This window comes from Eretmochelys imbricata, chromosome 1 (genome assembly GCF_965152235.1).
Source record: "Eretmochelys imbricata isolate rEreImb1 chromosome 1, rEreImb1.hap1, whole genome shotgun sequence".
NCBI classification, from domain to species: domain Eukaryota; kingdom Metazoa; phylum Chordata; order Testudines; family Cheloniidae; genus Eretmochelys; species Eretmochelys imbricata.
In genome coordinates, this window is record NC_135572.1 from 241,564,266 (window position 1) to 241,588,216 (window position 23,951).

The window sequence follows — 23,951 nt, forward strand, 5'->3', positions numbered from 1 at the left end:
TGGCACAGTGACACAACTGCACAATTTCCTAAGATACAGGCATAGTCGGCCTTGCATTAAAGTCAACAGGCGCAATCTCATTGACTTTAACAGATGACAGATCTAGGTCCTATATGTACAAACTTGCCTCCATTAATGCGGGGGCCTTCGTCTCTGCAGTGCCTGGCACATGCAGGATCTTTTTTTGACTGAAGGACTCTCCCTTCTCTTTTTAAATCTTTTTTGACACTCTTGCATATGCCTCTTAAATCCTTTCTTCCTCTGCTATTGCTTTAGAAACCAATCCTGCAAACACTTATGTGCTTAAAGTTAACTATGTACTTGATTAGTTCCTTTGATTTTAATGTCTTCATTCAGGTCCTTAATTTGTTACATATCATATCTATATTACATAATGTTGCAAAATTATATATTTCTATTATCTGTCTTAAACATTTTCTTCTGTTCAGATTCTTCTCTTATTCTTTAGCTCTTCATAACACTATAAAGTATTTCCTTATATGTTTGTATAAAATGTTGGATAATTATTTCCATTATTAATAAAGTCAGTGAACCTGATTCTGATCTCAGTTATAAAGCTGGTAGAAAAAAATCATTGCACTTTTAAAAACTGTTTCCATTTTGCAGGGTTTGAAAATGGATCCATTTTCCATTTGTTGTTAAACTGGTTTCCACCAAAAAAAAAATTTCCAAATCATTTTTGGTAGTTTTCATTTATTAAAACCACATTTTCTATTGGTTTTCATGTAACCAAAATTTTTCCATAACCCTTTTGGTAAACAATTTTATTAAAATATATAGTGGAATATTTCATGAAGTTTCAATAATGTTGACAATTTTTCACAGAACATTTCATTTTTAGAAAAATGCCCTCCCCCCTTTTTCTTTTTAAATGAAAAAACTTCCTGTGAAAACTGGCCCTACACACTTACATTGGTGAATCTATGGAGTCACTTCAATACATTCTTTAACTGAGATCAGAAGTTGGCCTATTATCTACTCCAAAAGCCTGATCCAAAGCCCACTGAATTCAAAGCCTTTCTAATGACCTCAGTGGGCTTTGGACCAGGCCATAAAAGAATATTCTGACTCCAGCTGACAAAAACATTCCATTTTGCTTGAGGTTCCCTCCAAGTTTGATCTACAAGTGGAAAGTTATCTGTTGCTACCAATGGGTTTCAACAACAGGTAGAGCTAACTTGGACATGAATATAGTTTTACTGCAAGCAGAATAAAATATGTTCAACCATTGATGTAATGGTTTTAATCATCTTCAGCACTAGTACAAGCTTTACCCGTCACTCATACATATTGTCAAGCAATAGCAATATTAATAATGTTCTGAAAAACTTCTCGCTTGTTTGCCCTATCAAGACAAAAAAGCCAACTGTCTTCCTTAGTTACAGTTCTTGACTGAGTCTACACCATTAAGAGGTTCCAGGAACAAATGTTGCTAACAATTTTTGAAGGGCAACAAGCTCCTTGCTTTCTTTTTTCCCCCCTCCAAACCGGGCTCCAAAGATACTAAACATATTTTTGCATGCTTCATATATCAGACAGATTGGGAAAAGGTATTTGCAATGGGAGCCTAAATAGCTTTACTGGTCCCTTATACATTTTGTGATGGTTTTTGATGATGTGATGACCAACTGAAAACAAAAATGATCTTGTTTCTGTTTTCTTTTGTTTGTTGGGTGTGTGTGTGGTGGTGGTTAATGATAGCTTTGGGTTGTATATTCAGGACTGCAGCTATTGAAGGAAGATACAATAAAATGAAAGGCAACTTTTAAAAAACATATTTTACAAACTACTTGGCATGCAAACCGTATCCCAGAATACTTTCCATTACTAAAAGTTATATGGGCTATTTGTTCAGGAGGGGGAAATTGCATCAAGATAGAAGAGTGGTGTTGTGATTAATACACTGGACTAAGGCTCAGGTGATCTGCGTTCAATTCCTGGTTCTTCCATACTTCCTGTGTGACCTTGGGCAAATTTCTCTGGGTCTCAGTTTCTCATTGCTAAAATAGGGATGAGAGTAATACTTCCTTACTTTGCTAGGGTATTATAAGGATAAATTGATTAATGATTGTGAGGTGCTCTGATGGGGGAGGGCCACATACATACCAATACACAGTGCGGGGGGGGGGGGGGAGAGAAGGGGGAGGAATCATTCAGACCTAAGCCCTGTACAGACTTCAAAAGAACATATCTGTGCATTAAATTACATTTTAAAATTCCTGCTCCAAGAGTAAATTGTTTTCACCCTTTGTTGAAACCACACCATCTGTGTGTGTGCATACATAGTGTTTGAATATCATTTTTATGGGCTATTCATGCCCAGGTGGTTCTTAATGTACACTACACTTAATTAAAACACACATACAGTAGGCTCACAGCTGCATTCAAATCTTTGTGAGCTAAGTTAAGGTACAGTGAATTATTCATCCAAAAAGATCTGCAGCAATCATACATTCGTTGTGTGATTTACAATCTAAAAAGAATCTTCTCCTCCCAGTGCACAGGAATGGGTGCACACTGCATCCATTAACGTTAATTAGAGTTTCACGTGTAAACCTCAGCATATCAAGGTAAGCCTATACCCTCCACCAGACTAGCCATGATTTTATCCTGTGATCATTCTGCACAACAGCCTGAAATGCTTAACTGTTGTCTTTGTTTCACCTTACTCACTTCTATTTAATTTCACATTCTATTTCACATCTTTATTACGAGAAAAAAACAACAAAAAAGACAAAGCCTTTCAGACCTATTAAGTCTTTCATTGTTTGAAAAAAGAAGAAACTTACTCGTGATTATGGACATATGTTAAGAGCTGTATAAATCTAAGGAACTTTCAGTCAGGGAATTCTTGAGAAATTATGCATGAGACTTTAAACATCCCACTGCCAACGCCTTGAAGAATCCTTAATGGCAAGAGGACAGCACTTCAGAAACTACCTAAAATTAATCAATTAATCAAACCCTTCAACTGAGTGAGACTTAGCAGGTCTGTCTTTTGAAAAAAAACACACACAATTTTACTCAGTTTACTGAAAGAAAACCACATTACAATTTTCTAGCATGTATCATAAAAAAAAAAAAAGCAGCAGCATGCACCAGCTTCTCTAAATACTTGTTAAGGTAGGAAAATTTACAGAAATTTAGCAGACCTCACAAGTGTTACAAACCCCTGTCACCACAACAGTGGAAAACTAGATGCTGTTGCTAATTCACCCAGGAATATTCTCTGTCCGCTATGTAATCGTTTCACCTGTTCAAATTTGATTACATTTCAGCCTCTGGCTCTGCTAATCCCTGTAACAGTTTTATGCAGTGAGCAGCTGTTTTGTGTATGGGGGTCCATTGTTCATTTACATTGTGAATTGCTTGCTAATGTGTGCTGACACAACACTCAATCAAACTCCGAACTAGGACTGTACTCACCAACACCTGATGTAGTCGTTTCTTGTTTTCTCCACTTTAGATGGCAGTCAGGAACCTACAAAGATCCTGCTGACAAGGTCATTCGGGCCGGGCCCTTTTCTCTCTTCACCCCCACCAACAATGAAAAATAGATTGACCCAAGATTCAAGCCTTCTGGTTCTATTCAGATCGAGAAACCCTCAGAAACACTTGTTCATTTATATGAAAGTTGCTACCTGTAGACGAATCTCTCTTCCAAGGTTTAATGATAAAACAGGCTTCTGCCCTTTCAGGATGAGGTCAATAATCTTCCTTTGTTAATCTTGGGCAAGCTTTACTTAATCTAGCCCCCTTGTCACCTTTGTGATTGACAGGAAAAGTCATGTCACTGGACAATGGACTTATCCTCACTGAGCGATAGATTTTTAAAGATTACTCAATGTTACCCTTGCTCTCATAAAAAGTACAAATATTTTGCTGTTAAAAGAACTTTATTTATATCTTTAAAATGGCCTGTTTCCATTTCCACAGTCTGAGTAAGACCCTCTGCCAATTTTAAAGTGATGGTAAAATATTTATTCAAAAGGAACAAGTTGTACATTATGCAGATTTCTATAGTATCTTTTAGCATTCTAAGTATGTTTCAGCCTCTGCTTCTTAGCCTTTGGATGCACATTATCAGATATGACTTCTCAGCTCCTAATCCAAAATTAAACTCAGACAGATAGAAACCTGTGTTTCTGTAACATTAAAGTTGTTACCTAAGCTGACCAATAACCAAACGGAAATTCAGAGCTAAGCTGAAACTGTTAGTTACCACTGTTGTTCTGGGATGCTGTATCTGAAGTATTAAAATGATAAAGGGAAGCTGACTTTTGGGGCTGCAGCCAAAAATACCTGGAATAAGATGCCTGTCTTTAAAACAAGCACTAATATTGTCTGGTTTAAAGACACATTTGATCCTTTATGTTAAGAATAACCTAACAACAGGGTTTTTAAAAGCTGGACTTCTGCCCATTTTTTGCTTCTTTATAATATGTGAAGACGACGACAAGAAAAAAAAGATTTTTTTTCCTGTCTTTTAAATTAGATATTTAGGCCCTGTCTACCCTGGAATACTCTACAGCGACTGGAAAACTAGTGAAGTTATGTCTACAAGGTCAAGAGATTGAAAACAGAGCAATTGTGAAGGTAAGGAATTTTTAGTCAGACTGCTTAGAAGTGCTTGCATTTTGTTAACAGCTATTCAATTTCAATGCCTACTATATATTTTGGAGAAAGGACATCTTTGGTAAATCCTTTTGTTACCTCCCTACTTCTTCAACTAAAGAATGAGAACTCAGAGTACCAAGAAAGACCAAACTTGACATTTGTGATATTTCTAAGGTTGAAAACCAACCAACCCACAAAAAAAACACAAAGCAGGAAATTCTTTTCCCCAGACAAAAACCTTTCTGGCCTATTTTGTGCATTATAAAGTAGTAAAAACAAAAGAATCAAACTTTATTTTTTTTAAATGCAGAACATCTTTCAGCTCTGTTACTGTAGAAAAACTTAAAATTCAGACAGTTCAGTATTGACTGGTATTTCACAGGATTATAAGTGGGATATTCAAAGGATCCTAACTGACCCAAGCAGAAGTCCCATTGATTTTCAGTAAGAATTGTGCTACTGAATCACTAAGGAATTTTTGACATCCCTCCGCCCCACAAGAATCCTGTGTTATGTTTGTGTTGTACTGAGGATGTTGTTTGAAAACTGCATGGTGGTGGCTGTACTCATGGCACCTTTAAGAAGATTAAACGAATATTTCATGAGTCTAGCCTAGTGAACAACTTAAAAACGTAGAACTAACTAGCTTCTATCTTATATTTAAATAGGTCTTTTGTCTATGAATTCTCTCTCTCGCAGCAGAATTGTCAGTCAATGATGGGGGAGACGTGATCTCTAAAGAGATCTGAAAAAGGCAATGGAGGATACTTGGAGTACAAGAGAGTATGCAAAAAGACATGAGTGTGCAAAAAGGCATGGAGGAGGGAAAAAAGGAGGTGTGTGTGTGAAATAGGAAATACCATTATAAATTAAGGATTGGGCAGAACATAGGGTTCAGGTAGGGGTGTAGGAGGAAATAAGAGCTGAGATGCTGGAAGTCATAGAACTGATGAGCCTCAGGTTCTGGTCCTGTAACCAGATCTATGAAAGCAGAGCCCTCCACCCACACAGAGTTTCATTGCAGCATCACAGGGCCTCAAAGTGAGGGGGAGGAGCTGAAATGGAGAAGCAGTCGGTGAATGGATCTGAGAAGTGGAGTGATGAGGTCATGGTGGTGGAAGAAGAAGAATTTTAACTGCATCATTTTGGAGAGGGACTCTCTTTAGTTAGAGATGTTTCTAAATGCAGAGGTTCACATTTTCACTGATTATATAGACTATACTACACTCAACTGAAATTAAATTGATTTAAGAAAAATATTCTTTTGACTCTGCGAAATGGATAAGGCATTTGGGATTCTATGAACACATCTTTTGGAATGGTCTTAAATTATCCAACTTTTAGATGATTATATTTAGTTCCTTATTTAAAGCATTGACATATTACTTGGTATTGGATTCCTTTTTGGCAATCATTGCTGCTTCTTGTCCTTTGGGCTGAAATCCAGCGTTGTGCCTCTTTAATGACTTCTACCATAAGACTGGAAACTACATTGACAGGAGTTTGGGTGTGATGATCTAACTGGTCTTTTCCATCTGTAACTTCTATGATTCTCAAGGAACATGGTCTAATAATTAAAGCACAGAATTGGGAAGCAAGGAATCTGGTCAATGATATCCAGCATGCCAGTTATCTTCCCTGTGCTTTAGTTTTCCCATATTAAAAGTGGAGATAAGAATAAATACTAAATAAATACTTAAGGTTTTTTGGAGATGGTACATTATTGTTCCTAAAGAGCTTGAAGAGTGCTGCATGAAAGGCTCTAGAGAAGTGTTATTTATATTAATAAAAGGGAGTTAGGTGCTTAAGATACTTGGGCACTTTGGAAAATCCCACTAGGCACCTGTATGAATCTTTAGGCACCTACATATCTTCGAAAATCTGGCCCATAGTCCTTGCCCATAGATCTTAACATCTACATTGGCCAAAACTAAGCACAGAAGCAAGCTGCCAACCATATGACAGAGAGAGACACAGTGACAAAGCACTGGGAGTGAGATTAGTATTCAAATCACAGGACCTTGAGATAGGCTTTAACACTAATGAGTCTAGCTGAAGAAGTACAGTTTGATGAAGGATGTAAATTAGGAGAACTTAGGAGCCTGATGACCTGGACTAGGAAGATTGTTCTAGTTGAAAAGGACACCATGAAAGACTTACAAACTCTGACAATTTTCAGCACAATTAATATGGCTCCTGTAAGGCACTAGGAATGGGATATTAACAAGTGCTCAGAGCTGTCCCAACTGGGCTTCCCTTGAAATCAATTTACCTTTGACTTCAAGGAGAGCAGAGTTAGGGCAATACTGAGCACTTCTGAAAATCCCACACTGAAAGTTCAGGTATGTCATTGAACCTGTCCAGAGCCATATCCACTGTGGTGTTCAGATGTGCAAATCAGCATTTTCACATTTGGCTTCCTTAGGGCTGCATGACTAGAAGAATCCATGCTCAGAAGCACCCTAGGACTGCATTGCAAACAAAGATTGAGATCTATCAGCACAGCCTGAGCTGCGTGTATGTAACCTGCATGGCAACTCCGTGTATTACTCTGGGCTCTAATCAATGTCACACAATCATTAGACAATCACTGCACATGCTGCCCAGGTGTTTGATTCCTTTCTTTCATGGAATGCTGCCAAGCCGCCTAATCCTCCTTTCTCTCAACTCCCCTGGATATGCTGCCAGTTCTCTTCTCTACTACTTTTCCATCAGTAGCTCTTCAGTCCTCTCTGGTTGTAAGTTTCCATACATTGGGGGATGTCTGCTCCAGTCCTGTCTGTGGCAGCAGTCTGTGAGGACAACTCTCTTTTCTGATCTTCCCTCCATTCCCCATAGCAATGGCCCATATAGGAGACTGCATCCCCCTTATTTCCAGCTACATTTACAATCATGCAAGCTCTTCTCTTGGTCCAACAGAGGCAGCTGAAAGTAACTAAGAGACCTCACCTGGAATACTGTGTGCAGTTCTGGTCTCTCATGTTTAAGAAGGAGGAATTCAAACTGGAACAGGTACAGAGAAGGGCTACTAGGATGATCCAAGGAATGGAAAACCTGTCTTATGAAAGGAGACTCATGGAGCTTGGCTTGTTTAGCCTAATAAAAAGAAGGTTGAGGGGAGATATGATTGCTCTCTATAAATATATCAGAGGGATAAATACCGGAGAGGGAGAGGAATTATTTAAGCTCAGTACCAATGTGGACACAAGAACAAATGGATATAAACTGGCCACCAGGAAGTTTAGACTTGAAATTAGACGAAGGTTTCTAACCATCAGAGGAGTAAAGTTCTGGAATAGCCTTCCAAGGGAAGCAGTGGGGGCAAAAGATCTATCTGGCTTTAAGATTAAACTCGATAAGTTTATGGAGGAGATGGTATGATGGGATAAGATGATTTTGGTAATTAAATATTCATGGTAAATAGGCCTAATGGCCTGTGATGGGGTGGGATCTGAGTTACCCAGGAAAGAATTTTCTGTAGTATCTGGCTGGTGAATCTTGCCCATATGCTCAGGGTTTAGCTGATTGCCATATTTGGGGTTGGGAAGGAATTTTCCTCCAGGGCAAATTGGAAGAGGCCCTAGAGGTTTTTCGCCTTCCTCTGTAGCATGGGGCACAGGCCACTTTTTGGAGGATTCTCTGCTCCTTGAAGTCTTTAAACCATGATTTGAGGACTTCAATAGCTCAGACATAGGTGAGAGGTTTTTTACAGGAGTGCGTGGGTGAGATTCTGTGGCCTGCGTTGTGCAGGAGGTCAGACTAGATGATCATAATGGTCCCTTCTGACCTTAGTATCTATGAATTTATAAGTAGGAGGAGCCAGCCTCCAGCGACCATCAGTGGTCCCCAGATTATAGTTTGATAACCACTGCCTTAATACAAACCTTTCTTGGCCTCTCACTGATCTTCCCACACAAACAGCTCACATCCAGTATTTCTTATTGGTCTGGGCTTATTCAGATTTCTGTATTTGGGGGCATTGCAGATCAAAAAATTATGAGTATAACTATGCATCTGCAGTGGTGAAGGGTGCATAAAGCAAATGTTGATAAACTTTGGAGCCACTTTTGAAAATCCCCCCCCCGTCAGTTTTCTGGGTCATTTAAATTTTATCTTGTTTTTACCCAAACTCTTTGCATAGTTTTTCATATAGGCTATCATAAAATGTTCCCTGTATAAAGAAACTGCAAATCCTTGCTTTGCATGAGGGATAATAAAAATAATCATGCCGATAGTACTGTGTTGCATAAATTTGGCAAGGGACTTGCAGTGACACAGATCCTGTTTAGGTAGCGATGCCACACATAGTTACACATATCTCTCCGTTTCCCTAAAATGCTCCCCTTTTCTTCAAAAACACTGATCTCAAGAATGAAATGTAGGTTTTCATTTGCTCTCAAAAACACTTAATAAGCAAGAGTGACATTTTGAGAATTGCTAATATATTAACCACAACCTGTAAAAACAAAGAACATTTTGTACTATGACAGCCTCGTTATCTTCTTGCTAGTGATCTGTATGGCTAAAAACAATAAATAAAATCCTGCAAAAGCACTTTAAGACATTTATGATCTCTTCCCTGAGGGATTAAAGATCATCCTTAAGACCTTGCTAAACAAAAACAAGTCCACTTATCAAAACTGTTTGGTTTAGTCTTTAATTTGTATTAAACCCTTTTGCTAGTTTGGAAAAAACATGGTATAAAATGACCATCGTTTTAAAATATGAAATTACTTACTGATCAAGTACTACAATACTTTCCCACAACCTTGTTATGGGATGCCGTAGGCTTCCAATGACTGGCAGGCAGGCTGTTCTCGGGTTTTCTACTTTTGATATTTTCAATATACTATAAATTTATAGCACTCACAGATGGGAAAGTGCTATGAGATCACCTAGTCCATTGCTTAGTGACCAATGGAAGATTGTTCCCTAAGGGCTAGATTCCAGCTAGTCCTTTATGTGGGTGTGTGGTGCGGGGAATAGAATAAAGAACTCCGCTCCTTTGTCGATATCATGCACAGGCTGGCCAGAATTACAGCCTCCCTTTCGGAGCTGCTACCAGAATACTCCTTAAGGGGAGGATCACACTGTTTGAAAGGGGGAATGCTGCACCCTAAATGGGCTGTAGTAGTTTGTGCTCCCCTACATGGGCTCTGCTTACTCTACAAGCTAGGGGTGTTATTCCGCAGCTCATGTACACAGACTTGTGCTAGCTCTGATTGAGCTAGCATGACTATAAATAGCAGTGTAGCCATGGCAGCAGGAGCAGAGGTACTGCTGAGCCGTGTGGAGTACAAACTTGCCCGGAATCAGTGGGTATGTACTCCGCACAGCTCAACCATGCCTCCACTGCCATTACCCATGCTACTGTGGCTATTGCTACTCACACTGGCTTGATGAGAGCTAGCCTGAGTATGTATGCATGAGCAAGGGAATCACACACCTAGCTCATAGTGTAAAATGTAGCCGCAAACATAAAATGCCTCCAATGCTCCTCCTTGAGGCAGTGTGGTTCTGCCCCTCCAACAATGCCCGGCTGTGCCTTAATGGCACAACATAGTCCACCACTATGTTGCTAATCGTTTTGGTCAGGTTAGTTAAAATGTCTCAAACAATGGATCTCTTGTGAGTATTCCACAGATCAAAGAACCTCATTGCTAGGAAATGTTTCCTAATATTCAGCCTAAACTTTTCTTTGCTTCATTTCAACCTATTACTGCACTTATATCCCCTTTCACCACACGTGGACAATCCCTCTTCCTCCGTGGCATTTGTACCCATCTCGTCCTTTTAGATAGCACAACCTCCCTTAGTTACTGCTGGGCCATAGTTAGCTCTTATGTACATATTTAGCTCATTCAATCTTTCCTCACAAATCAGCTCTTACAGCCCTTTAATCATTTCTGTTGCTTGTATCTGAAATCCTTCCAATTTGTTGACATCTTTGAATTGCCCAGAACTGAACACAATATTTTAGATGTAATCTTACCAGAGCTACGAAGAGAAGGACAATTACCTCCTTGTTACCTCCATTTTTTGCTGCCATGCCGCATTGCAAGCTCGTATCTAATTTGCTCTATCACACCTAAATCTCTTTCAGCATTTCCAAGGGCCTTCCTCCCATTGATTATCTGTATTATGGATTATTTTTCTCCCGCTGCATTAGCTTGTAATTTTATAGGATGAAACACATTTTATTACTTCCTACACACACAGTGTTTTAACCTCCCTTTAGGTTATTTGTCTCTCCTCACTGATGTTCAGTTGAATTTTTTAATTGATGTATTATAATTAATTTACTTCTTAAAACTTCTAGAATACAATACTTCTGCATCTTCAAATTTCTACAATACAACTATAGGCAACTATCCAGTGTACTGGGTGCCTATCCCATAAATTAAAAATGAAAAAGTAAAATAGGAGTACACATAAATATATTCACCTCAACCCAGTCTTTCCCCAACAGCCGTAGGGTAAAGAAAAATGATGGGATTTTACTGCATGCCTGGAAGATGAACAAATCTGGCCCCTGGCAGACCAAAATGAGGAGGAAACTGGTTCCAAAATAGGGGACCCCGCACAGGGAACACCTTGCCAGCAGCTCCCACGCATTTACATTGAGGGAGCTCCTGCATGAACCCCTCTGCTGATCTCAATTGTTGCAGTATATCAAAGGGAAAGATCCATTTTCTCTAATTAATATGCTGTTAGCACCACCTCTTTATTACCGATGTTAAATAAAACCAGGTCATACATCACCACAATACACACCTCCCAAAAACTCAGTGCATAAACACTACCCTTTTTCAGTTCTTCCACCTGTTCTCAACCAATGTGACAGTGCTCATATCCAAGACAATTAGAATGTTCAAGTGAAAGTTTGTGAAACAGTCTATTTAAATGCTTTATTTCCATGAGATGTATTTATTTACTGCATACCCTTCACCTACTTATATAAAAAAATCAAGTTGTTCTTATATGACTTTCTCTTTATAAACCCATTGGTAGAAATTTTCAAAGTAATGCCAAGGATTTAGCCACACATCTTCTATTAAGCTACACGTTATGCTTATAAAATTAATGGAAGACATGTGGCTAAATCCCCTGCAGTGGTTTGAAAATTTCAGGCATGTTGCATATTGTTCATGGTTCCATTGTTTACATATTTGTTCCATTGTTTTATTAAGAATTACAGGTAGATTTATGTGATAATTGCCAGAATCACTCCCTCACCCTTCATTCCCAGCCCTGTTTGAATATTAGAACCCCTTTTTTGGACAATCTTCTGGAAGCTCCTAAGTGCTATGTGGGTCGAATCTGATTACGTTATTCACATCTTACTTCATGAGACACCCCTCTGACTTCAGTGGACAATGTGGAGTAAGGTACTGCTCAGTGTGAATAAGATCAGAATCCATGACTTGTCAAAAGTAATTTCCAGAGGTTCAGAAATTTGTTACCTCATTCACTTAACCCTTGAGATGAACTCATCCAGGCCTCTGGACTCATGGATTTTAATGTATCTAAGTTTTCCAAGTGTTTTCTTACCTGCTTCTTTTTATCAAGGTCTCCAATACTCTCTAACTGCCTATTACTTATTTATCATACTTCTAGTAAAAGAATGATTATAAGGACAATTCGGAAATTTAGCCTTTTTCAGTGAATCACTGTTTTCATCCTTTCCCATATTTATTAATAGATCTACTTTCTCTCCAGGATTTCTTTTCCCTCCCTCTCCTGCCTAACTGCCAACATATTTTTTCTAACTGGACTCTCATTTTATCAAACACTGTTCCTCCGTCCTAGAGAAACTGAAATTGGAAGAAGAATTTAAGGTTTATGTGAAACCTTCAGTGATGGCAATTTGGGACCAATAAGAGAAATGTTATGAGATGTTCAGAGACAATCGTAATGCACATGGGATAAATGCATACATTCATAGACAGATAGTAAGGTAGAATAAATATATATGATAGGATTTAATGGTATTTGGTGTTATGGTCTTATCTGAATGTTTAACAAAAAATAAAATGTTAAAAAACACAAAAAGAAATAAAAAAAACATTTAGCACTTGCGTGGCATGTATCAAACGTGTTGCACCACCAATCATTAATTAATCCTATGACATATTACAGATGGAACAAACAAGGAAAAGAAGTGAAATGACTTGCCAAAGCCACTCAGTAAGTCAATGGCAGAGTAGGTTTAACATTAGAGAGTTCCTGAATACTTACCCCTTGCTCATTCTTCTAAGTGTATAAGGACTTAAAAGTACGAAGGCCTTACACACAGGAGTTAGCTTAACTCTACATGCATCAACTTATGTTATACAAAGCCATGAAAGCAAATCAATTCTGATTTAAAATTGACTCAGCCCACCTCACCAAGTTTCATTCACAGTTGATCCTTCCTTGACACCTTTAAGTCACATACTATAGTATGTATGGTCTTCTACCAAGGGACCTCTGAACAGTGAGATAAGATTATACAGAGTCATGCTTTAGCATCCTTAATTAAGGATTTCATTGTTCCAAAATTGTATGGGGATGATAATTCTACACCCCCTCCTCCAATCATCTTCCAAAAAATTACACTGAGCACCACAAATGCTTTCTTATCCTTGCTACTTTTGAGGCAGACAAATCTAATTCATTTTTGCAGATAAAAAGCTTTTCAGGTCTTTGCAACTGATTATGTCAGTGAAACATGTTGCTTATAAATTACTTGCTGCCAATTTAGTATTTCATGCAAGTAACAAAAGCTATAGCAAACAGTTATTTTACTGAAGTCATACCAAGCTATCTAGCGTAGGAAGGGAATGAATAACTTTTGCTGGAATTAGCTTCTCCTTGAATCATTGTTTTCTCAGTATTCCCTGTAGTTCTCAGTCATCATGGAGTGACGCTGCCTTGATGTTGAAAAAAACCCACAAAATTGCCCAACCCCCAAGGCACAAAATTTTCTCCACTTTGACTGGAAAGAATGCTAGCCTAATTTGTGATGAGGAACCATCATTTGACTAATAGAGCTTGGTTTTAAACAATCTGTCTTTTTTTATCTTAAATTTATCAAGAGTGAGGCTCAGGACATAATCCAGCCAGGTATCACGGTGCCTACCAGCGATGAGCTGACGCACAAAGAGGGTTTCTAGAAAAAAGTCCGCTGCAATCCATTCATTATACTTAGCAACATCAAACAGGGAAAAATAATTAAAAAGCTCCTATTGAGCACCTAGAGACCTTGAACACAGGTAGGGGGTGAACACAAAGACAGAGTATTTGGTTACAAGAGTCACACTTCATCTTTTTAATTATTTTTTTTACTGTAGATTTTTGGTTTGTTGGTTGTTCACCTTCTATCCTTCTAATGCATGTGTGCATATGTGTATGCATGCATTCATGCATGCATGCATGGAACAGAAGTGGATAAAGTTTGGTTATTTTTTATAATTTTTTAAAAATCTAAGATATGTTCATGCATGGAGACTACACATTTTAAAAATAAACTGCCTGAATACATTCAATTATCTGAAGGAGCAGTGAAAATCACATACAAATGACATTATAAGCAGGAACCATGCCAACAGCTTTGTGTTTATTTTTATTGTCCAGGATACAAGTAGGCAAGATACAAGCAGTCATTGTCAGAAACATAAGATCAGTCCATCTGAAAGGTGTTCAGTCTTCTCCACAACGTGTAAGTATAATATTAACAGGAGTCACACACATCAGTTAGAGAAGAATATCATAAATACACATTAAGTTATTGTACTTCGGGTATTATTTTGTATTTACATGATTTAAATATTGAATTCCTTAGCATTTCTTAACTTGAAGCTCATAAAAAGCTTGTAGAATACAACGCAGGGAAACTTTGTTCCAATACCACCTGATTGTCTGCATTAGACATAACTGAGTTCCGACTGCATTTCCATTCAGTTGATGTTAATAGCGCTTATAATGTTTGTGTCTATTAACATCACTCATGGCTATAACATGATTGTTCTCTCTCCTCTAATGTTTTCTAAAGTCACTTTAGCATCATGTACTACGCAGCATATATGTTTATAACACAATTCATGGATGTGTAATGTTGCTTTATTCCTTCCCTCTGAGCACCATGTTATTTTACATGAAGGAGCCCACAGGAAACCTTTACCAGCAATAATCATGTGAGTACTCTGAAGTGTAGGTCTATACAGCAATTGGAAGGTGTAATTCCCAACTTGGGTAAACATACATGCCCCAGTGCCTAAAAGAAAAGCAGTGTGGCAGCATGTGCAGTGGCTCGTGCTAGCTCCTGAGTGCAATTCCACCCAACCCCTGGGCACGTACCCAGGGCGGCTAGCCTGAGCTGCCATCCATCTCTGCAACCGTACTACTATTCTTAGGTCCTAGCTCAAGCAGAGCTAGCGTGTGTACATCTACCCGAGTTGGGATGCTGGGAATCACATCTGCTGTGTAGATGTACACACAGCAACGTAGGCACATTTGTTTTTGTTTTCTTCCTTCCAAATTTGAGATGAGGTTTTAGGCCTTGATTCTTCATTGAGTTCTGCACTGGTGTATTCCTGCGCCTGAACAGAGCACTCTGCAGAACCAGGGCCTTTGTGTGATTAGTTACATATTCTCAAAGTAAGAGGCTGGAGGGTCGGGGGCTTGATCCTATATTACAACACTGAATTTTGGAGAAGAGGTTTGAAATTAGACTGAAAGCTCTCTGGGGCAGGAACCGTCTCTTTGTTCTGGGTTTGTACAATGCCTAGCACAATGGGATCTTGGTCCATGACTGGGGCTCCTAGGCGCTATCACAATACAAATAATAAACAACAACTTTGTTTTGCAACATCCACATCAACACCACTGTATCAACTTCACATCCCACAAACAACACAGATCTAGATAGACAACAGATTAATGAAATTATTATTTGAGTCTGTAAGCTGCAAGTTTCAATTAAGCCTACGTTCACAGAGATCAAAAAGTTATCACGTGACTGGTTGGTGGCTCTGATTTGGCCACTGGTGGTCTTAGTCCAGTTCCAAGTCCCCAAATCCCAAAACACCCACCACTACTACAGAAGAGAAACTGTGGACTAACTAGTCTTGAAAAATGAGCAATGCTCTCACATCCTCCCTCACACACACTCTGAGACAAGTAGTACCACTAGGTTGACGTGGGACAGATGTGGGACAGAGAGGGAGAACCTTGGTGATGTTGCTGTATCAGTTCTGTAACTAAACACAGAACATCGGTCTTGAGAGCTGTCACAAGCATTTTTGTTTAAATCAACTAAAATATTAAAGCATTATTGGAGAGATTTCCAAGAGCTCAACTCCCAGTTAGGCCCTTAAATGAAGCAGCTTAGAGTTGCAAATGAAGCGGCCAGAGTTTCAAAATACCTCAGCACCCAGCAACTCCTCCATTTAACTTCAATGGGAGAGGCTGGGTGTTCAGCACTTTTGAAAATCAGGTCACCTGTTTGGTGCCAAAGTAAAGGTCTTAGGAGCCTGACTTTGGGCACCTATTTATTTATTTATTAATCTTGGCCTGAGAGTCTATATCATGGAATCTATTAACCTATCATATATATTATTCATTTGGATGATAAGTAAGAACTTTCTCCCTGCAGAACTATGCAACATATCACTAGTATCAGCCACATCAGCACTTGCGCTATGTGAACTGAGTAACATAGCGCCACAATTTGCAGTGAAAATAAGCAACACACACACAGCTTGCATTGCATTTTGCTCTTTATATGAAATCCTGGCAGAGTGTTAATGGTCATGAAGAAAATAACCACTGTATTTCCATAACCCAGCAATACTACTTGGAAAATATTGGGGAGAAAAAAGTGGAAAATAAATAGGACCTAGCGTCTTTGGAAATTGATAACCACATCTGTGATCACAAAGGTTACAACAATTTTAGAGCCCAATTGGCACATACTGGGATGAGTTTAGCACGGAAACATTTACCTGGGCCTCCAAGAATGGGTGTACCCTTATTTAAAGCGCAATTATAGGCAGAAAGGGGACTATTTAAAATGGCATCATCTCATTCAACATATTTGCTCCCCATGTGTCTTCTGAATCATGTCTATCTGATAGTAAAAAAAAAAAAGTTTTTGCCAATAAAGCTATCATTACCATTACAAAGTCAGTACGGATATAAAAGAGGGAGCTGCACTCTATTTTGCCACACATATCACAAACAGAACAATCAGTTAAGTACCATTTTCAAAATCTTTATTACTTATAATGATATGAGGGAAAAAAGACAGCTTAATTTTCAAATCCCAGGTTAAGTTTGCTAGAGGCAATTAAAAATATGCGTGGAGATGTGTGTGTGTGTATATACACATAATTTTGATGTGGACAAATTTCATCTGGAAAGCCATTGCAAGAGAGAAAATATGGGACCGTATAATGTCATGTTTACAGTCATTTATCTGACTATAACCACACTGTAAGTGTTGAGGTCAACTGGTCATGAAGCATGAGCTACACAGTTCTGACTAGCATGTACCACAGTTGACTTGAGAGTAAATAAGGGACTGACACTCCATTAACCTTCACAAGTACAATTATTTATCAAAACAGATACAAAGAATTCCCAACAGAAAATGGATAAAATAAGGAAACAAGCAACAAAATTGTTACACAACAAACTGATACTTTGCTGGTTGGAAGCTGTTCTTACTGTCCTAAAGTCTTCAACTGCAATCATCCTATTAAAAAACTCTTAACTGGTGCTGAAGAGCTATCCCTCTTCACACACACTGCTCCCTGGGGCAAGTTCTCCAGCCAGTTTTATAGCACAGCAATTCCACAGGCTCATTTTAAAAGAACTCTCCTTTACATCTACCTTTTTTTTTATTAAAATTTCATATTTCTTTTGTATTGTTTCTTTTCCTCCTCCACCATTCTGCCAGTTAATGCTACAAGGCAAATTCTTTTCTGAAATTTAATGTACTTTTTGTAATAAATTATATCCTATATTTATAAGATCTTTCATCACTTCATTAAGAGTCATAAACAAAAAATTCCTAGCATCTTAAGACTGGAAGGCACCTCCTGGGTCATCGAGTCCAGTCTCCTGAAATCACAGGCAATCCCATCATTTAATCCCTTTCACAAATTGATCAAGCTCCATTTTAAAACGATCTAGGTTGTCTGATCTACTACTGTTATTGGATGGCTATTCCAGAACCTCACTCCTCTGAAGGTTAGAGACCTTCTATTCAGGAGCGCTCTGACAGGGCCAGCCTTATGTTCTACTTTGTCTTTGGTTCCCACGCGAATCCCTCACCTGCTCAGCACATGACTGTGGCATGGCCTGACCTTGACAATCACTTCAGTATAGAGACTGCTCTTGCTCCATATCAGCATCCACATTGGTCTATATCTACCTGTTCTATGATTCCAGCAGATTTCTGTATTCTCCTCATGGCCCTGAGTTTTATCTGACTTCCCCTTCGAGACAGGATGTTGATCTGTTCATCCACATCTGTCATCAGCTTTTAACAATCTTGATTCTCATTGTGGTTGTTTCCTGTGCCCAGAGACCTTTGTGGCTTAGTGATGATCTTCAGGAATTGGACTGTAGAATGGAAGAGAGGTGGCTGGTGAGCCACCTTGAGTTGGATTATTTTCTGTGCAAGGATTTTAAGTTTCAACTGTCCAAGGGCTGTTTCTCTAAGGGTATGTCTACACTGCAGTAAAACACCTGTGGCTGGCCTGTGTCAGCTGACTCAAACATGGAGCTAGGCTTGCGCGGCTATGATATTGCACCGGAGATGTTTGGGCTCAAGCTGGTGTCCAAGCTCTGGGACCTAGCCTGAACAGCTACACTGCAATTTTATGGTCCTGCAGCCCAAGCCCCATAAGCCCGTGTCAGCTGACATGGGCCAGCTGTGGGAGTTTTACTGTAGTGTAGACATACTTTACCAGTAACAGCTGGCTGAGGAGTTGGTCCATATCAACTTAACTCTTGCCCCTCGTACTCTAGTTCTCATCCTTATCTCCCTTTTGCCTTAAATAACACACCTTTATTTCTGTTGTGGGCTGAATTCATCTCCAGCCCGTCTCAGATGAATACATGAGAATGCGGAGGACTTGAGAATTCTGAAAGAGATAGTAGTCCAGGGGAGGGTCTTCTCTTACCAAGTGAGCCAAAGCATGACAAAAGTGTGAAAGCCGCAATTCAATATAACAATCAAATTCTATGACTGCCAAATTTAGTGGCTACCAATAAAGCAGCAGGTTGATTTGATAATTCCTTGATATATATCTACTTGGAGGGTTTTTTTAAATCCTTAAGATGTAGGAAACCACTATTCTAACTACAATAAATACCTTCTCATTTGGTTTATTTTAGACTACTCAAAGTCAATATGGGCAGGAGATCTGGTGTTTGGGTTTTAGATCTTGTGTTCACATTATTTCTCACATATAAAAATGATTCTGTTTAGAAGTCTGAATAAGTTCCAAAGGGTGATGATAATCAGAAAAGTGACTGTGAAAATGATATCATGTGGTCAATTATTTATTCCCTCTTAATGACTTCCAGATCAAATTTCTTCAGTGTAAAGGTAAAAGACATTTCCACCCCCAAATACTAGCTCTGGGATCTGACTCAAACTGTGTTCCTCTGCCTTTTATATCATTGCCATTAAGAGAGAGCCTGCAGTCAGACTTGACTGACAATTCTTTAAATGTGCAAGGCAGAATAGAATCTAGCTTATTGTTCCACAGATATGCACTCAGAGCTCTGTAATGCTAATAGGAGTAAAAACTCGCTTTTGCCAGTGAAGTAAGCAAAAGACAATATACAAGCCTCTCTTCCTCTGAAAAACTTACCACTGCTGAAAATGGTTGTGCTGAAACCAGTCCCTAAAGGGTTTGACCATACATGCAGACAGGACCAAACTGTGTTCAGCACCATTCTAGAAACCATGGCTGACCCTTCTTGCCCCTCTCTACAGCTGCAATTAAACCCTTTTTCAGCACCATTTCAGCTGCACCTGCTGCAGACACCCATCGTAAGCAATGGGTAAAGTTCCTAGTGAAGACAAGGCTAATTTATCATTGTATTACAGTAGCAGCAGAGGCTCCAAACAGGATTGGGACCCCATTGTGCTAGGCACTGTACAGATTTCTAGTAGGTCCCTGCCCTGAAAAGCTAGAGGGAATAAATCTGTGGAGTGGAGTAAAGAAGTAACATTTTGCAATATTTTTTCTTTGCCTTTTTAAGGCCCATTGTCATTGCACAACCATACTGTTACTTACAGATTTTACTAAGGCCAGGCTACACTACAAATTTTTGCCATCATAGACATCAGTCGGGAGGTGAAGAAGTGTGACCCCTGAGTGACAAAACTGTGCTGGCAAAAGCCCCTAGTGTAGATGCAATGATATTGCACAACTGAGCTTTTACTGTTATAAGCTTATTTTGCTTGGACAGGCTGGAATATGCTATACCAGCAAAAATCACAATTTTGCCAGTACAAGCTGCATGCACACTAGGAGCGCATTGCTGGTATAGGACACTGGTATAGCTATATCTGCAAAGTGTTTCTAGTGTATACACATGCTGCCACACACTACTCCCCATTCACCCAACGATAAGGCTGTTTTTCTTAAAATTTCCCACTATTGCACTACCATTAGTGGCATCCACATTGGTAGTACTAACATACGTAGGTGACTGGCATTGTAGTCCCTATGCTGTTTAGCTCTGGTCAGAGCAGATTTAGATGACAAAGCAATCACAATGTGGGTGGCTGTCAGCAGTCTAATGCACCCACCACTAAAGTGCACAACAGTAGGAAACTGTAAGAAAAATGTGGAGGCAAGAACTATTCATATAAGACTCCTATATACAAAGGTCGGACTCATTCCGTAAGGGCTGTATAGATCTGTTCCACTGTATGCATCCGATGAAGTGAGCTGTAGCTCACGAAAGCTTATGCTCAAATAAATGTGTTAGTCTCTGAGGTGCCACAAGTACTCCTTTTCTTTTTGCGAATACAGACTAACACGGCTGCTACTCTGAAACCTGTCAAAATAGATTTGTAAGGGACTCATTCACTAAACTTGCTCAGGATTTCTTGGTTATGTTTTGTTTTGCTTTGTTTTGTTTGTTTTTTTTTAAAAAAATAAATCAGTAGGCTTGGGCCATCTTCCAAAGATGTGATTAGGTAAGTTTCAAGCCAAACCTCTCAAGCTTTACTCATGAGATAAGTGCTAAACAATGCACCAGATTCCTGAAAGCTTTATAGATTTACTTAAAAGAAAAAAAATCTGATTCAGCCAACACATTAAAAATCAAATCAGGCAGTTGGGAATCTGTTTTTGAGATTTGGGAAATCTGAATTTTTTTATTTTCTGAAATGTTTCAAAAGTCCCTTCTTTCATATTGTGCTTTGTGGAACTCAGCTTTCAAAAAATCTTTTTTTTCCCCTGCTTGATTTCAAGCAGTATATTTCTCATCACTGTAGGAGGTGTTTAGAAAAATGTATTTCTTCCCTCCCTCTCAACCCCTTTTTTTATTTTAAAAGAGCGACTTTGGTTAGCTTTCAAAAACTCAAAAGCCATCTGGAATTTTTTGCCAAAGGTTTGGCAATTAAAATAACGTTTTTCTGGTTTTTTTTAATTATTTTTTCTCTCTAAAAAGCAAAAAAGAATATAGTGCTTGACAGCATTGGAAACTGAAGTCCTCTATTTATCCACAGAAGGACAGCTGAAGGGTAACCGTTCCCAGAATACCTCACACTCAACCCTGTGTCTCAATCCTGACATGCAGGTACTATAGCACTTCCAGGGATAAGAGGGGATTTCTTACTTATTAGTCCCTGGCCACTCTTCTAGCAAAAGTACCAATTAGTGGCAACTGAGCTAGTTCTTGGGTACATGGACACATTTCCTACCTGAATTAAATTGAAATAACCAACTTTTTTCACAAGGGCCATCAAACAACTATTATATGACAATACCTTTTGGCCCGCAGAAATCACTCAGATACTATGTTAATGGAGACCATGTAAGTACCTAAGACAGACAGATTTAAAACTTGTGACCATGGGGTGACAGCCTCCACAGCCCATTATCAAACATATATTGTAAATATATATGTTGATGCAGTGATGAAGCATTCAAAACTTGGCCAACTCTTCATTTTCTAATGTTTATTTATGTGTGTATTTATTTATTTATAAAAGATGGAAACTATTCCTTGCAAGTGCGCATAAAGACCATGTGACTTAGAACTGGAAAGATCGGTAGCCTACCTGCTAATGAGAAACTTGCTACTAAAATGAGTTCATTAGCTTTCATTTTTGCTCGCTGCTGATCGATTCATGAGCCACTTGTGCAGGCTCTGTAAGCAGTACATGAATTATCAAATATATTGATTTCTAAAAGGAATAAATTAGGAAGTCAGTTATTACCATCTTCCCAGCATACAAGTCTAGCCAAATGGCCTTCAGAATTCCTCCAACGAAAACAGAGCTATGTTTGCAGATATGCCATTTCTCAAAAGGCAAATACTCTGCCTGCAATCTAGCTTTACTGGCATCATATGGAAGCAAGGAAAAACCTGCTTCAAAAAGTGTTATGAAGAAAACATATCGTACAATATGCACAGTTTTGCATAAATCTGCATAGGTGGCAGCTCAAATAAATAAATAAATGAATCAACAGTAAGGAACAATTGTGCATGGCCAGAAGTGAATGAGACTAGATGACTTAAGAGTTCTTTTTCCATCTCAGATTTCTACAATTCCATGACCTTGTTCATATGATCTATGGAGTGAAAACTCTGGCACCCCACAATCAGTACTAAATTTTAAAAATAAAGGTTTTTTTTTTCTTTCCAACAAGTGAACTTGGCAATGGATGCACAAACCCTCTTGAACGCTAATTAGCAAATGTATCATCCAATAGAAAATGCAGCCATAAAGTCATGATTTTCAGCATAATGGTCCCTAATGTAACCAAAGCCACCCTGACCAAAGCATCCTCTCTTGCTCATAATAAAGTATGATAAAAATTAGTAGTTTGCACTTGTAAGGCCCCTACAATCTGAGAATACCAAGCACTTTACAACATTGTATCTCAGTAATGTGCCCAAGGCCACATAGACCCTGATACAAAGTATATGAAAGACAAAAGCATTCTTCAGTGGGCTTTGCATCAGTCGCATAAAGGAGTCAATGAACAGAGCAAGTAATGAGTGAGAAACAGAACCAGAAAACCTGGTCTAAACATGAGCTGACATTCTCTCTCTCTCATCATGACAGTCCACTGAAGAAGACAGGAAGATGGGAGGTTGTCCCCTGCCCACCCCCTTGCCCCATTTTCCTTTAGAACAGAGGTGGGCAAACTACAGCCTGGAGGTCATATCTGTCCCTCCAATCGTTTTAATCGAGTCCTCAAGATCCCGCCGAGAAGTGGGGTTTGGGGCTTGGCCCCGCTCAAGCCGGGGAGCGGGGTCGGGGGCTTGCCCCACTCCACAAGGCTCCAGGAAGCAGCGGCACATTCCCCCTCCGGCTTCTACACGTGGGGCAGCCAAGGGGCTCCACACGCTACGCCCATTCCAAGCACCGCCCCTGCAGCTCCCATTGGCTGGGAACCACAGCCAATGGGAGTTGCAGGGGCGGCACCTGCAGACAAGGCAGTGCACAGATCCGTCTGGCCGTGCCTCCGCGTAGGAGATGGAGCGGGGACATGCTGCTGTTTCTGGGAGCTGCTTGAGGTAAGCGCCAGCCGGAGACTGCCTCCCAATCCCCTCCCATGCCCCAACCCGCTGCCCAGCCTTGATCCCCCTCCTGCCCTCCAAACCCCTCGATCCCAGCCTGGAGCACCCTCCTACACCCCCAACTCCTCATCCCCAGCCCCACTGCAGAGCCCACACCCCCAGCCAGAGCCCTCACACACCCCAACCCCCAATTTCATGAGCATTCATGGCCCGCCATACAATTTCTATACCCAGATGTGGCCCTCGGGCCACAAATTTTGCCCACCCCTGCTCTAGAAAAATGTCAGACCTATGGAATGGTCATTCCCCATCTCTCCACACCCTTTCTCAGAGAAATGTTTTGTTCTAAATCCCCTCATATACAACAGTCTAACACAGTAGTCCAAATAAGCTTCAGAACAATCCTCATCCCCTCACCCTTCAATAAAAACAATGGGCCAGACCTTCATTTTCTGTAAATCATCGTAGCTTTTCCAGAGAGAGCTATGCCAATTTATCAGTGGAGGTGGTGATGGAAAAGTAAGACTTTCTCACTCCTAAATAAATGC

At 39.5% G+C, this 23,951-nt stretch overlaps 1 protein-coding gene across 3 annotated transcripts in view; it reads right to left on the minus strand.

Annotated features, from left to right (window-relative positions):
* Nucleotides 1-23,951, minus strand: part of SOX5 (SRY-box transcription factor 5) — a 313,721-nt gene that overhangs the window by 275,396 nt on the left and 14,374 nt on the right. The window lies entirely within an intron of this gene.